The sequence below is a fragment of the Dendrobates tinctorius genome, unplaced genomic scaffold, assembly GCF_039654945.1.
Source record: "Dendrobates tinctorius isolate UK_male_01 unplaced genomic scaffold, ASM3965494v1 ptg000133l, whole genome shotgun sequence".
NCBI lineage: Eukaryota > Metazoa > Chordata > Amphibia > Anura > Dendrobatidae > Dendrobates > Dendrobates tinctorius.
The window spans coordinates 39,321,950-39,336,798 of record NW_027361801.1 but is presented as its reverse complement, the minus strand read 5'-3'; the positions used below and the strand labels follow the sequence as shown (position 1 = coordinate 39,336,798).

At 46.0% G+C, this 14,849-nt stretch overlaps 1 long non-coding RNA gene across 1 annotated transcript; it reads left to right on the top strand.

Moving 5' to 3' along the window:
• The first annotated feature begins 341 nt into the window (after positions 1–341).
• On the top strand, positions 342–4,144 carry LOC141048149 (uncharacterized). Its single transcript, XR_012219974.1, has 3 exons — positions 342–451; positions 2,466–2,625; positions 2,729–4,144. It is a non-coding gene; the product is annotated as an uncharacterized lncRNA (long non-coding RNA).
• The last annotated feature ends 10,705 nt before the right edge of the window (positions 4,145–14,849 follow it).

The following is a 14,849-nucleotide window of genomic DNA, read 5'->3' as shown; positions in this document are numbered from 1 at the left end:
TTGGTAATTTGTTATTCTCAAAGTTATGTAATTGCCATTATCATTTTTCATTTTACTACATTTTCTTTTTGAAGCAATTTTCAGAACAAAAGAGCAAGAATTAAAGTCTTTTTATTCTTTAAATTAAGATGTGCACAGATCTCCTTTGGGACTCTTCAGGGTTTTCTCGCAACTTGCAAAGGGAGTGCATATCTCAGTCTCAATTATTTGTGACATATTTCATCTTGCCTGTAACCTGTCTTGCTTAATTTTACTGGAGAACATTGATTTTGAAGATGGCATTAAGTATTTAATATTAATATATTTTAAGGCCTTTTATAACGTGTTCTTTAATTATTTGCAGAGCTTGGAAAAAAGTAATTGCAAATTCCTGTTAAAAAGTATGACAGTCGCTTTTGTCAAGGATTACGATCACATAAGTGAGAAGGCGACATTAAAATAACTGAGTTAGGTAACATAACACTAACTTCTTCTTTGCTTTCCACCTAACCTTTTTGTTATTAATAAGTTTTGACAGATAACAGGGCCATTACTCTGAAAACATTCAAATGCAAAAATGACTACTGACATCACTACTGACTACTAAGCATTAAACCTTTGCTGCGTTAGGAAAGAATTTTATAATGTATGTACTGCTTTATTCAGGATATTACATTGGGGGCGAATCATCAAGGTTGGCGATTCTCTTTCCGGTCTTGATGAGGTGGGTGTTTTGTACCGGACACTCCTGATTCATTAAGAGGCATGTAGTGGCATATGCTGCTGTGTGTGCCTCGCCACAAATCATATGCCAGCCCGTGAATTTGAGGTCGCCATGATCTGTCAGATCACCGTCCTGCCCAATCTCCACCCACTTTGGCTAAACTGGTGCAAGAATGGCGTGGAAACGCCAGAATTCACATTTCGTTGCGCAAAAAAACAGCAAATTTTCAAAGCTTTTTTTTCAGCAAAAATCTTTGATAAAACTCCTCACTGTAATAGCCTAATATTATCTATCTTCTACACTACTATACTACCAATATGCTAATTGCTAAACAGAGATTGGCTACATTCACTTCAGTCCTTATCCCGAAAAGGGCTTTTAGGCCTCATACTAACTGGCGATAAAATCGGACGATTGCAATCCGATTTTTAATCGGATTGCACTCTGACCCATGTTAGTGAATGGGTGACATCACACTTGCGATGTTTTTCTCAGCAAAAATCGATCTGAGAAAAAAATCGCAGCATGCTGCGATTTGCAGCGATTTTCGCCAATAGAAGTTAATGGGTGCGATTAAAAAAACGGACCAAAACGAACCATCCGTTTTCCATCCATTTTTAAAGGATACATCACCATTCTGTGGTATAGAACACTGTAAATGGTCCTGTAAATGACTGTAGAAAAAGAGTGGCTGGGATGAAAAACAGATGGAAAAATACAAAATCGCATAGAAATCGCATGACACTGGCATAACACTTCACCCTTTTTTCCAGTCCAGAAATCGGACCGTTTTTTTAATCGCCAATGGGTATGAGGCCTTAATATGATTTCCCCATACCATTTAGGTCTATTTGTTTCCTATAAAAGTAGCCCTATCTTATGAGTATGTTTTCAAAGATTGTGAACACCTACAAGGTAACCCAAGTAAACATGGAGAACATACAGAGTATGTATACTCCACACAGATGTTGCTGGGGGTTATATGTAATACCTATAGGATGCAGATAATATTTGATTTTGTGCTTTTATTTACCACCCCCTTCTTCCAATAGCCATAACTTGCATTAACAAAAAAAGGGCTTTTTTTGTTTGTGAGAACATATCATACAAGTAATGTACCGTGAAAATGGAAAAAAAATCCACGTTAGGTGAAATGGTGAAAAAATTGTAAGTCCGTTATTGTCGTTTTTTGGTACACATCAACTGTGTGAGACAGAATCTAAAAATAAAAAACAGAATATCACATTGTATGATTTTTGCAAAATTAAATTGCATTTTATTACATGAAATAAGTATTTGATCACCTACCAACCAGCAAGAATCCTGGCTCACACAGACCTGTTCATTTTTTCTTTATGAAGCCCTCCTACTCTACACTCATTACCTGTATTAATTGCACCTGTTTGAACTTGTTACCTGTATAAAATACAACTGTCCACACATTTAGGTACATGGGAGGGGAGTTTTGGAGCAGCTTCGAAATCAATCCATGTGTCCAAATTAGTTGAGCCAAAGCAAATGAAGCAGGTGGTTGCATGTCCAGGCTAGTAAGCATAGCAATCTCAAAAGGAGAAAAATGATGGAATGATATAGTCTAGCAGGAAACACAACAGTGTCATCAGGATCAACAGTGACTGCATTGTCTATTGAATTCTTTTGTGATGCTGCATTGACTGTTTGCCAAGTTCACTCAGGTGTGTGTGATGATACAGATGTTGCCATCAGTGCATTGTATAACATTTTTTCTTTGTTTTTCCAACAGTGAACAAAGTCCGCACACGTTGGCGCTTGATAAAGGACCGCTTCAACACTGATGTTCATGCTGAGGGACAGGTTCGCAGTGGTTCAGTGGCAGGGACCAGAACAAAATACCGCTATCATCACGAGTTGGCGTTCCTAAGACCGGTCTTTGCCACCAGAGCGTAAGTTTTTTTTTTTTTACAAGTTTTATTTTAATCTGTGCTTTTCTTTTCCACAGCTGATGCTTCTTGTAAATGTATGATACTAATGTTTTTCTTTTCACAGCATCTGGAGCAGCACCCTGCAACCTGTCCCTGGAGCGGTCCTTCATCGGACGACCTCGGACCCATCGCAGCCATCTGACAGCCAGGAAGCAGCTTGCAGGTCAGCAACATGGACAGCTGGTGACCAGGAAGCTGGTCAATCAGGTGTTCCCCTGTCCCAGGTCTCTGCCACTGGTTATGCAGGCACTTCCCGCCAGCAGCAGAGGGCCTTGGACAGGAATGTCATGCCCGAGTTCATGCACTTGAGCGAGGCCTTTCATGCCAGCCTCAAGGCGCTGTCAGACAGAGTGGAAAGTGGTTTTTCACTCATGGAATGCGGTTTTACCCACATGGAACACCGCTTCCACTCTGTAGACAGTCGCTTTGACCGTCTGAAGGCCGACCTCAACAAACCAGTGTACCATTTTTTCAGTAAAATTGAACGGGGAATGGCGGAACACCTTAGTCCTGAGCAACAGCTGAATGTGTTGCAGGCCTGAATCACTGCTTACTTGCAGGCTATGCAGCAGAATCGATACGTGCAGCAGTCAGTGGTGTCATTTCCAATTGTGCCACCACTGACTCGCTACACCTCACTACCGACTTCTGCATACCACTGCACGGCCACCTGCATTCCAAGCGAAACCGGACACCACTACACCACACCAATGTCGAGTGCTGCTGGACACTCCACCCCCGCCACCACCATGGCAAGCGCTGCTCCTGTCTGGAGCACCGCCACCGGTCCACCATCTTGGAGCACCGCCACCGCAGCAACTGCTTGGACCAACGCCACCTATTCTCCTGTTCGGAGCACCCCCGCCACTTCTCCGTCTAGGAGCACCGCCACCACTCCTCATCATTGTAGAAGCACAGCCACCACTTCTCCTTCTAGGAGCACCGCCATCACTCCTCATCATTTTAGGACCACCACCATCACTCCTCATCATTGTAGGAGCACCGCCACCACTTCTCCGTCTAGGAGCACCGCCACCAGTACTCATCCTCCTAGGAGCACCGCCACCTCTTCTCCTAGTAGCACCGCCACCACTTTTCCCCTCCTTCTAGGAGCACCGCCACCGCCACCACCGAGCATCAGAGGGGTGACCCACATTCCCTCTTTTACCAATCAAGGCCACGGTCCACCAGCTCAAGGCGGTCAAGCACTGTAAGGTGGTCACACAGTGGCAGTAGGTCCAGGCAGGAGACTCCTGCACCCAAGAAGAATAAAAAACAAAAGACTTTGTCCCTCCTCACTCTCCTCCTAATGTGTCTCACCCTGCCTCCAGTTCCATCCCTGAGCTCCCTTCCCCCACTACTTTCATTGCCCCTTCCCCTAGAACCCCTTCCTCACCTTCCAGCCGTTCTCGCCTCTCCACACCCCCAAAGTAGCACAATCTTCCCCCAAACGTCCTTCACAATAATTTTTTTTTTTAATAAATGTGCAATTCTGCTTTCATCTTATACGATTTGATTAATGTGTATTTCGCCGCCTACACACACTGCGCCGTACACACACTGCACCGTACACACACTGCGCCATACACACACTGCGCCATACACTTTGCGTTTTTGCCCACACATAGCTCCATTATACTGACACGTTTCTTGTGTCATTCCTGGAGATATGTGTAGTCAAAAACACAAATATATGACTTGTATTTTCCCCACCAGTCTCTTCAGTATGCTAATATTAGACTGAATAGAGGATGGTGTTGAGTGCAAGGCATAGCTATTGTTCCACATCCTCCATTCAGTTTGTGTTGAATAAACTGAGGAGATGATGGGGAAAATACACGTCATATGTACAATACCCTGGCATTGTATCATAACTATCACACCTGGGCACGTGAATACACATGAGTTTTAACCTGCAGCGTCGCTTCAGTCTGCATATATTTCAGGCAGACTGTAGCGATGCTGCAGTTTAACTCATATGTGTATTCTCCTGCCCATGTGTGATAACATTCTGAAGTCAGGATGCGTTAGTTTAGGTGTCCTCACTTCAGCATGACACCAGACCTGGGGATTGTAGAAGTTGTATAAACTTTATTATCTCTCCAGTCTGCCTTGTAACTCAAGCCACAGTGGTGATCCTACAAATAATATTGTCACATGGTCAGGTGTCATAAAGAGTGACGGATGCTAGTGCATCCCCAAATCACTATTTGTAACATGAGGCCAGGTGACACAAATATTAGTTGTATTATCTCCACCGTCGCTGCAAATTGAACACAAACTGTTGAGATGATAAAGGTCATACAACTTGTGTGTGTGTGTGTGTGTATAGTCACCTGGTCAGGAGTGCTAGTAAATTCATGATGCACAAAACACAGCATCATGAATTCACTGGTACACCTGGCCAGTTGATTATTGTATTGGAGTGTAAAAAGACAGAGTGCACTCGGTACAGGCATCAAAACAGGTTTTTTATTAACATACGCACAAGAAAACATTTTTACACCATTTGATCTTGCCATTCCACCCGTCCTACATCTGAGATTAAGAAGGCCGCAAATTGGTCCCTCATTTGGCAAACTTCAACGGATGACCTTAGAGGGTGCTGAGTGAATTCAGGCAATGGGTTTGGAGCTGCATCATCGAGTTCAAAGTTCGGGTGCTCTTTAGCCGTCACAAAATTATGTAGAACCACACAGGCCTTCACCACCTCATCCACTGTTTCCAGTTTCAGATTAGTGGCTGTGCTGAGAATGCACCATCTGGAGACAAGTATACCAAAGGCACACTCTACAGTTCTTCTGGCCCTGGTCAGCCTGTAATTAAAAAATTTTTTGGTGTGGTCCAAGTCCCGGCTGGAGTAGGGTTTGAGCAGGTATTGGCACATCTGGAATGCCTCATCTCCAACCATTACAAATGGCTGTGGCGGACCTTCGGTGTTAGGAAGAGGCCGTGGCATGGGGAAATTGAAATGGTTGCCATACAACCTCCGGCCCATGTCTGAGTTCTTAAAAACCTGGGAGTCATTCCCACAGCCAAATGACCCAATGTCCACTGCAACAAACATACAGTCTGCATCCGCAATGGCCATGAGTACTGTAGAAAAGTACTTTTTATAGTTATAGTACTCGGAGCCAGTTCTTTTGAGTTTGATTATCCGGATGTGTTTCCCATCAACCGCTCCCAAACAGTTGGGGAAATTGCAGACTGTCCAGAATTTTTGGGCTATTTCAAACCACTTTTCGGTGGTGGGCAGGGGCATAAAATCTTGACAAAAAACGTTCTACAAAGCCCGGCAGGTGTCCGCAACAATTCCTGACAAGGTGGAGATTCCAATCCGATACTGGAAGTGGAGTGAAGATAAGGTCTCTCCAGTAGCCAGGATTCTGCGAAACAGAGAAAGAACAAAAATTAATATTTATGTATATTGTTTTTTTTTTAAAACAATGAAAGAAAAAAAAAAATATTAGTACATGGCATAAAAATAATTCTGCAGGTCTTTGTTTACTACATGGCAGAACAATAATTCTGCCAGCTTTAGAATAGTACATGTCACAACAAAGAAAATTATGCAGGCATTGATTTTGCAATATTACGTACCATAATGTGACCAGGAGCCGTTCCTCAGGAGGAATCGCACGACGGAGCTGTGTGTCCTGTCTCCGGATGGATTCTTGGACATGACCAAGCAAATCCCTGAAGCTTTGTTGAGACATCCGGGTATAGTCTGTAAATTTCTCTGAGTTTGCCTGGAGCTCGCTGTAGAGGGTGTGGTACGCTCCACGGCTCTCCCGAAGTTCAATAATCGGATGTATCCATAAACGCTGACATCTTCGCTGTCTCTCTCCCTTTGTTGATGGCAAGCAACTGCATAAGCCTGAGCCATCCTGATGTCCAGATCCAAGTTGAAGTGAAAACTCTTCCAGCGCAGATCCATGTTTCACAAAGGAAAATGCAAGAAAATGTGAAGAATTCAGCTGTAAACATATAAAGAATTCCCAAGACACACGCCCACTGGTGTCCCATTGGTGGAGTCTGTTGCAAGAATTTTTCAAGGATTTTCCTCCTGTGAAATGTGACATCTAGACAACCCATGCACATAAAAAACATAAAGGCATGGAAAACGCTTGAAAATGCATACAAACGCTGTGTTTTTTGTCGTAATGCGCACAATGATGCGACTAAATATCGCAGCGTTTGCAAGCGTTTTTTGCATGCATTTTATGTGCGCTCGAAACACTGCTCAAAACGGCGCAAACGTGATACTAGCCTTAGTCACAGAAACAGCACAAAATTCTTTGCAGAATATAGCCATTCCGTTCCCTGCACTGTCCCTCCTCCAGGAATATCACATTTCCATACCGTATCCATCGGTACCGCAACTTCCTGACTGGTCAGACTAAACCGCTTCAGGAGTTCCCCACCCGCTTCCCTCTCCGAAGGTGAAGTTGAAGGATGGCTCTTCCATTCCTTTCCAGGCTGTAGGCCTCGGATGTTAAGGGTTGTTCCCACGAAGTTAGCTGCAGCCATTCTTATGCTGCTCTGATTTTCCTCCACCGCTGTGTTACTGTCAGCTCTTAGGCCCTGGACCGGTGGGCTCCTCTATTTAAACTTTCCCCTGGACATGACTTTTCTTTCCTTGCTCCCGGCTCAAACTAACTCAATGAAGCTCCCCCAACTACTCTTGCTTAGCCCCTACTAACCAGACAAATCCTATTGATCTAACTAATCCCTATCTTATTCTATTGTACTCCCCCTGCTGGTCTAAATCCTACACTATCCCTATATCTCTACAACACATAAACAAAGGTACAATGCAATACACAATATATCAACATTACACAACTTTTACCAGGAACATATGCAAGGAGTGCAGGGCAATAAACTAGCCCCCATACCTCTTACACACCTCCCCCTAAAATATGGTCGTCCCCGACCATACAGTGCTGGCAGTGCTGTTTTTTTTAAACGTCTCTAACCGTAATAAAATTCTCTTTGCTCTACATGAAAGTCCTTATTTTTAATGACCACCTCAGACCTTTAGGCCTGTAATATATGTGCTTTGGGCAGGTACTTGGTTATAGTCCTCCATGACCCGAGCACGTACACAGTTCACATTAGGACTCAGCACAGTCCTAGCCGCTATAGTCAAAATTATATTGACCCGGCTTGTCCATCAGGTCCTCTTGGTTGAGGTGTTCCACCTCCCTCCTTTTACAGAGTATGGCCCTTTAACGCATGTGTACTGCTCTTTCCTAGGGATAAAGTTCAGGTTACACATGGCAAGCTAAAACACAGTCATTTGCAGCAGTCACATATAGTCCATTTTCAGTCCAAGGGCATGTAGCCCTTCAGGGTCAGAATCCTTCAATCCAGCAGGGGAGATGCAACAGGTGCAACAGAACTTGGGGAGGGAAAATCAATGTTTCACATTAACGTTCAACCGTGGCTGCACCGGCCACACTGCACTCAAGTCCGCACTAGGCTTTGGGGCTACAGGGCTCCTCTGCCCATAGGGACCCAGTACAGTCCCATTCTCCATTCCTTATCAATAGGTGCATCAAGCACAAGTCTCCTTTTCAAGTGGCCATTGTTAGTCACTGTCCTGACGGCACATGTCCTGTGCCCATGCTCCAGGGGGTGATGGTAGTTCTGAGGCCACCACAGGTGTCACATCCCCCAGCATCAACAACAAGGGAGATGCAGAGCCCAGCCGTGTAGCAGGCAGGGAATGTGAGGACGACTGCACCCGTTCCTGGCGCTCGTGCAGTTCCAGGTCATCCTCTGGGAGTAACACAGCAACTGCAATGGCAAAATACCCCCGGGGTCCATCCTCTTTGAAAAAGGTGATCCGATCTCCTTCCCTCATGGGCCTCTGAAACTTGACAGACCTGGCATTGAAATACACTTTGTCAGCGGTGTAGGCCTCGTGGCTAAAGCCATACCCGCGAGACGAGTTGGTGTGCACCCACATCCCGCTGGTTTGCCATCCAGCCATGGCATCCCCTCCTGGTCGGCGCAGCTGTGCCCAGATTTATCCTTCGTCCCTTCAATCATCCCCGCTATCCATGCTGCCTGCCCGGTGGATGGGAAGGGACCCTCTCCTTCCTTGTGTCAGGTTGATGGACAAAGGGACGGAACGTCTATGAATATGGGCCAGCGCTCCGGGGTGTGGGACCGAGTTCCACTCACTGCCTGCTCATAGTTTCGCTCCCGCTGCTTCGGCATCCCGTCCGCAATCGCTCCGCGACCGTTGGACTCTACCGACACAGCTGTCACGCCCTTCGAATCAGGCTCTTTCGGTTTTGCCTCCTCTGATTCAGGCTCCACTGGGGCAACTCTTTCTGCTTCACTTTCTTCCAGATCACCAATCTCGTTTGGTACGCAGTGGTGTTCTGGGTCCGGCAGCCGCCAGTACTGCACTCCAGCGTACAATGGGAACCTGTCGAGCTGATCCTCATCCCCGACATCGGATGCTCCCCACAGCCTTCCAGAGTGGGTCCTTTCCTCTGCCTGCTGCCACTTCCAGTCTATGCGGCTGAGACCGCCAAACCAACAGATACAGAAGTGTGCCATCAGTGCTGTGCCTCAATATGTCGCTGCCCAGCTGCACACGAGGTTTTCTTCCGGGCCCACCCGTTCCAGGGTGGAGCCGCTTCTGGCTCCTCCACCCATTCAGCATCGGACTCCGCCCACCCCTCAGGAACCTGCTGTAAAGGGCAAGGCTTCCTTTTCTTCTCTCACGCCCACCATGGGCGGGCGCCGCACACCAAGCGATGCATCTCAGGCCCGAGCCACTGTCTCTGCCATATGGAGTTTTGCTCCATTTTCAGGTTAGGATGCCCACGAGGGGCAGAACTATAGTTGTCCTCAGTCTCCGTGCAATTTTCTGCCATCCTTGCCATACTAAGGGTACCTCCGCCTTTTGAATGCGAGGTATCCAGATCCTGCCGTACTACGCCAAGTGAAACGGAGGCCAGGGGGGTAGTTATGGCTGATGGTGGCAGTACTGACACACCCTGGCTCCCTGCCACATTAACACATTGTAGTCCACTCACTTGTAAGTCAGGGTCCATTCCACACTGCCGTGGCTCATTCTCTTTTAGCACCACACAATGATAGTCAGAGTCCAAGTTCATTTTCAGCAAAACAACTTTACTCAGCTCATCCAGTTTAGTCACAGAAACAGCACAAGCTTCTTCGCAGAATATAACCATTCCGTTCCCTGTACTGTCCCTCACTCCTCCAGGAATATCACATTTCCGTACTGTATCTGCCGGTACCGCAGCTTCCTGACGGGTTAGACTAACCACTTCAGGAGTTCCCTGCCCGCTTCCCTCTCCGAAGGTGAAGTTGAAGGATGGCTCTTCCATTCCTTTCCAGGCCATAGGCCTCAGACGTTAAGGGTTGTTCCCATGAAGTTAGCTGCTACCATTCTTATGCTGCCCTGATATTCCTCTACCACTGTGTGACTGTCAGCTCTTAGATCCTGGACCGCTGGGCTCCTCTGCTTAAACGTTCCCCCAGACATGACTGTCCTATCCTTCCTCCCAGCTCACACTATCTTCAAGAAGCTCCCCAACTACTCTTTCTTAGCCTCTCCTAACCAGACAAATCCTATTGGTCTTACTAATCCCTATCCTATTCTATTGTGCTCCCCCTACTGGTCTAAGTCCTACACTATCCCTATATCTCTACAACACATAAATAGGTACAATGCAATACACAATATATCAACATTACATGACAAATGGAATATACCACTTTTACCAGGAGCATGTGCAAGGAGTGCAGGGCATTAAACTAGCCCCCGTACCCCCTTACATACCTACGACAAAAATTACAGGCCTCTCCATTCTTTGTATGTGGGAAAACTTGCAAAATCGGCAGTGTAGCACATATATTTACTTTCACCACTGTAAATAGTTTTTCAACTATTTTAAGTAGTTTAATAAAATTCTGGACTTAGTAAAAAAAATTGTTACAGACCAAGACAGCAAAGCAGGTAGAAATGGATGTTTTTCAACATGTTCCCAGGCCTCATGTTGCTTATGCTACTGTGAGCAGCCTGCTTTGCCTAAATGTGCTACCAAGCCCTGCGGCGTCTTCAAACTTCTCTCCCATTGAGCATATCTGCGACATCATTGGTCCAAAATTATATAGATAGCTGCCAGCAGTGGATCATGATGCCCAAGTGCATTTAGTGTGGCAGAATGTTCCTCAGCCAATCATTAACAACCTTATTGATAGCAGCCACCGCATGCAAGTCCCTGTATTTCTTCAAATGGTGCTTATACTCAATACTATATACAGTCATATGTTAAAGTTTGGGCACCCCTATTAATGTTAACCTTTTTTCTTTATATCAATTTTGGTTTTTGCAACAGCTATTTCAGTTTCATATATCTAATAAATGATGGACTCAGTTATATTTCTGGATTCAAATGAGGTTTATTGTACTAACAGAAAATGTGCAATCTGCATTTAAACAAAATTTGACCTGTGCAAAAGTATGGGCACCCTTAACATTTTCTTGATTTGAACACTCCTAACTACTTTTTACTGACTTCCTGAAGCACTAAATTGGTTTTGTAACCTCATTGAGCTTTGAACTTCATAGCCAGGTGTATCAAATCATGAGAAAAGGTATTTAAGGTGGCCACTTGCAAGTAGTTCTCCTATTTGATTCTCCTATGAAGAGTGGCATCATGGGCTCCTCAAAACAACTCTCAAATGATCTGAAAACAAAGATTATTCAACATAGCTTTTCAGGGGAAGGATGCAAAAAGTTGTCTCAGAGATTTAACCTGTCAGTTTCCACTGTGAGGAACATAGTAAGGAAATGGAAGAACACAGGTACAGTTCTTGTTAATAATAATAATAATAATAATTTTTATTTATATAGCGCCAACATATTCCGCAGCACTTTACTTTTTGTTAAGCCCAGAAGTGGCAGGCCAAGAAAAATATCAGAAAGGCAGAGAAGAAGAATGGTGAGAACAGTCAAGGACAATCCACAGACCACCTCCAAAGACCTGCAGCATCATCTTGCTGCAGATGGTGTCACTGTACATTGGTCAACAATACAACGCACTTTGCACAAGGAGAAGCTGTATGGGAGAGAGATGCGAAAGAAGCCGTTTCTGCAAGCACACCACAAACAGAGTCGCCTGAGGTATGCAAAAGCACATTTGGACAAGCCAGTTCCATTTTGGAAGAAGGTCCTGTGGACCGATGAAACAAAGATTGAGTTGTTTGGTCATACAAAAAGACGTTATACATGGAGGCTAAAAAACACAGCATTCCAAGAAAAACACTTGCTACCCACAGTAAAATTTGGTGGAGGTTCCATCATGCTTTTGGGCTGTGTGGCCAATGCCGGCACCGGGAATCTTGTTAAAGTTGAGGGTCGCATGGATTCAACTCATTATCAGCAGATTCTTGACAATAATGTGCAAGAATCAGTGACGAAGTTGAAGTTACGCAGGGGATGGATATTTCAGCAAGACAATGATCCAAAACACCGCTCCAAATCTACTCAGGCATTCATGCAGAGGAACAATTACAATGTTCTGGAATGGCCATCCCAGTCCCCAGACCTGAATATCATTGAACATCTGTGGGATGATTTGAAGCAGGCTGTCCATGCTCGGCAACCATCAAACTTAACTGAACTGGAATTGTTTTGTAAACAGGAATGGTCACAATTACCTTCATCCAGGATCCAGGAACTCATTAATAGCTACAGGAAGCGACTAGAGGCTGTTATTTTTGCAAAAGGAGGATCTACGAAATATTAATGTCACTGTTGAGGTGCCCATACTTTTGCACCGGTCAAATTTTGTTTAAATGCAGATTGCACATTTTCTGTTAGTACAATAAACCTCATTTGAATCCAGAAATATAACTGAGTCCATCAGTTATTAGATATATGAAACTGAAATAGCTGTTGCAAAAACCAAAATTGTTATAAAGAAAAAAGGTTAACATTAATAGGGGTACCCAAACTTTAACATATGACTGTAAATCAAGATGTTTGGGAAATGCTTCCTTTCTTTTATTATTTGCATATCATTTACATGTCTATCCATCCTGTGATTTCCATCTCTCCATAACTTTTCTTTCTTGATGTTGCAATTTCAGTGTTGTGCAGTGTATGTATACATACTGTATATACTCAAGTATAAGCTTACCTGAAAATAAGCCGAGGAACCCAATTTTACCACAAAAAACGTGGAAAACGTACTGACTCGAGAATAAGTCTGGTATGCATGGCCTTCTTATCCCCATCCTGATATGCATGGGCCCCTCATTCCTATCCTGGTATGCATGGGGGCCTCTTACCTATCCTGGTACGCATGGCCCCCTCATCCCCATCCTGGTATGGATGGCCCCCTCATTCTCATCCTGGTATGCATAGACACCCTCATCCCCATCCTGGTACGCAAGGCCCTCTCATCCCCATCCTGGTATGCATGGACCCCCTCATCCCCATCCTGGTATGCATGGACCCCCTCTTCCCCATCCTGGTATGCATGGATTCCCTCATCCCCATCCTGATATGCATGACCTACTCATCTCTATACTGGTATGCATAGCCCTCTCATCCCCATCCTGGTATGCATGGCCCCCTCATCTCCATCCTGGTATGAATGGCCTCCTCATCCCCTTCCTGATATGCATGGCCGCCTCTTCCCCATACTGGTATGCATGACCCCCTCTTCCCCATCCTTTTACGCATCGCCCCCTCTTCCCCATCCTAGTATGCATGGCCTCCTCATCCCCATTCTGGTATGCATGGCCCCCTCATCCCCATCCTGGTATGCATGGCCCCCTCATCCCCATCCTGATATGCATGACCTACTCAACTCTATACTGGTATGCATAGTCCTCTCATCCTCATCCTGGTATGCATGGCCCCCTCATCTCCATTCTGGTATGAATGGCCTCCTCATCCCCATCCTGATATGCATGGCCCCCTCTTCCCCATCTTGGCGTGCATGACCCCCTCATCTCCATGCAGGTATGCATGGCCCCCTCTTCTGCATCCTGGTATGCATGGACCCCCTCATCGCCATCCTGGTATGCATGGCCCCCTCATCCCCATCCTGATATGCATGATCTACTCATCTCTATACTGGTATGCATAGCCCTCTCATCCCCATCCTGGTATGAATGGCTTCCTCATCCCTATCCTGATATGCATGGCCCCCTCTTCCCCATCCTGGTATGCATGACCCCCTCTACCCCATCCTGGTATGCATGGCCCCCTCTTCCCCATCCAGGTATGCATGGCCCCCTCATCCCCATCCTGGTGTGCATGACCCCCTCTTCCCCATCCTGGTATGCATGGCCCCCTCTTCCCCATCCTGGTATGCATGGCCCCCTCTTCCCCATCCTGGTATGCATGGCCTCCTCATCCCCATCCTGGTATGAATGGCCTCCTCATCCTCATCCTGGTATGAATGGCCTCATCACCATCCTGGTATGAATGGCCTCCTCATCACCATCCTGATATGCATGGCCCCCTCTTCCCTATCCTGGTATGCATGGATCCCTCTTCCCCATCCTGGTATGCATGAACCCTCACCCCATCCTGGTATACATGGCCCCCTCATCTCCATCCTGGTATGAATGGCCTCCTCATCCCCATCTTGGTATGAATGGCCTCCTCATCCCCATCTTGGTATGAATTGCCTCCTCATCCCCATCATGGTATGGATGGCCTCATCCCCATCCTGATATGCATGGCCCCTTCATCCCTATACTGGTATGCACGGCCCCCTCATCCCGACACTGGTATCCATGGCCCCCTCATCCCCATCCTGGTATGAATGGCCTCCTCATCAGCATCCTGATATGCATGGCCCCCTCTTCCCCATCCTGGTATGCATGACCCCCTCTTCCCCATCCTGGTATGCATGGCCCCTTCATCCCCATCCTGGTATGAATTGCCTCCTCATCCTCATCCTGGTATAAATGGCCTCCTCATCCCCATCCTAATATGCATGGCCCCCGCATCCCTATACTGGTATGCATGGCCCCCTCCTGGTATGCATGGCCCCCTCATCCCCATCCTCGTATGCATGGCATCCTCATCCCTATTCTGGTATGCATGGACCCCTCATCCCCATCATGGTGTGCATGGCTTCCTTATCCCCATCATGGTATGAATGGCCTCATCC